Below are 2099 nucleotides of genomic sequence, written 5' to 3'. Positions count from 1 at the left end.
ATACCTTTCTACGTTTCCGGTGTAAGTCATCAATCATTCTTTGCAGTTCATCCCCTGAGTTACTTAGCAAGGCAGTTTCATCAGGGAATCGCAGATTACTGCGGTATTCTTCATCTACCCATATCCCTAACTGCTCTCATCCCAAGCCTCTGAATACGTCTTTAAGCAAGCTGTGAATAGCATTGGGAAGAGAGTCTCTCCGTGCCTAACACCTTACTTTATAGGAATTATGCTACTTTCCTTATGCGGGACTATATGATTGCTGAGCAGCACATCTCTCAGCACTTTCACGTACTGCACCGTGATTTCGCAGTGCCAGTATGACCGCCGAGGTTTCTACAGAGTCACATGTGTTTCGTAATCAATAAATGCTGTGTATAAGGGCTGATTGTATTCCGAGAATTTTTGTATCACCTGGTTGATGGTATGGATATGATCGACAGTAGAGTAGCCTTTCCGAAGACCTGCTTGATCTTTTACTTGGTTGCAGTCTAATGTTGGCCCGATTAAATTAGTGATTATTACCTTGATAAATACCTTATACGTAACAGATAGTAAGCTGGTTTGTCTGTAATGTTTCAAGTCTTTAGCGTCCCCTTTTTTATGAATTAATATGATATTAGCGTTTTTCAATGATTCCGGTACTTTCGATGTCATCAGGCATTGCGTATACAGGGTGGCCAGTTTTTCTAGCACGATATCCCCTTCATTCTTCATCAAATCTCTTGTTACCCGATCCTCCCCTAGATGCTTTCTCCCTTTTCATAGCTTCTAACTTTTGCTTAACCTCGTCCTTCGTTGCTGGCCGAATGTCCGACTGCTCTTCACTACAGCCAATTTCGTTTTTGTCCTGACTACTTTGGTCAGTGTAGAGGTCCGTATAGAACTCCTTGGCTACATTAATCATTTTGGCCATATTAGTCATACCATTGCCCGTCTTGTCCCTTAGCGCATACATCTGAATTTTGCCTATGCCCAATTTCTTCTTCATCGCTTTAAGGCTTCCCCCGTTCTTTACGGCATGCTCAATTTTCTCCATCTTATAATTACTTATATCGGCCACTTTGCGCTTATTGATAAGCTTTCATATCTCGGCCGATTCTGTATGGTCTGTTGGATTGGAAGCTTTCACACTTTGGAGTTTCTTAATCAAATGTTTTGTCTCCTTAGACAGCTTACCGGTATCCTCTCTAACTACCCAACTGCCTACTTCTACTGCGCACTCAGTAATGACGTCTCTTAAATTATTGTTCATTACTTCTATGCTAATGTCGTCATCCTCGGTTAGAGCGTAATATCTATTCTGTAGAGAGATCCTGAACTCTTCTGCCCTCCTCCTCACCGTTAATTGATTTATGGACTTGTTTCTTACTTATCTGTTTCGTTCCCTCTTCAGATTTAGACAAATTTGAGACTTTACCATCCTGTGGTAATTGCATCTGACTTTCCCGATTACCTCTACATCCTGCATAATGGCGGGGTTAAAATACATTATGAAGCCAATTTCATTTTTATTCTCCCCGTTGGGACTTTTCCATGTCCACTTCAGGTTATTTCTTTTGCTGAAGAAGGTATTTATGATTCTTAGGTTATTGCGCTCTACAAACTCAACTAGTTACTCTCCCCTGCTATTCCTAAAGCCAATGCCATAGTCACCCACTGCCTGGTCTCCTGCCTGCTTTTTTTTCCCTAACTTGGCATTGAAGTCGCCCATTAGTACAGTATACTGCGTGTTTCCTTTCTTCATTGCCAATTCTACATCTTCCTAGAAGCTTTCAACTGCCTGGTTATCATGACTACATATCGGTGCGTAGGCCTGTACAACCTTCAGTTTGTACCGCTTATTAAGATTAATTACGAGACCTGCCACCCTCTCATTAATTCCATTGAATTCATCTATATTATCAGTTATATACTTATTGACATTGAAACCTACTTCTAGTTCTTGCTGAAGCAAACCTCGATAACACAGTACATGCCCGTCCTTCAGTATAGTATGTGTCTCATTCGGCCTCCTAACCTCACTAAGCCATATTGCATCCCATTTCATACCCTCTAGTTCCTCTAACAGCACTGCTAAACTAGCTTCACTAGCTAGG

General features: G+C 41.4%; 1 pseudogene; it reads right to left on the bottom strand.

The window, feature by feature from the left end:
- Positions 1 to 213: 213 nt before the first annotated feature.
- LOC146206609 (uncharacterized) lies at positions 214 to 1492 on the bottom strand (annotated as a pseudogene).
- Between the last annotated feature and the right edge of the window lie 607 nt (positions 1493 to 2099).

The sequence above is a fragment of the Amblyomma maculatum genome, chromosome 1, assembly GCF_055883805.1.
Source record: "Amblyomma maculatum isolate TAMU_Amacu chromosome 1, ASM5588380v1, whole genome shotgun sequence".
Classification (NCBI taxonomy): domain Eukaryota; kingdom Metazoa; phylum Arthropoda; class Arachnida; order Ixodida; family Ixodidae; genus Amblyomma; species Amblyomma maculatum.
Note: the sequence above shows the minus strand (reverse complement) of the source record. Positions and strands in the feature narration are given on the sequence as shown.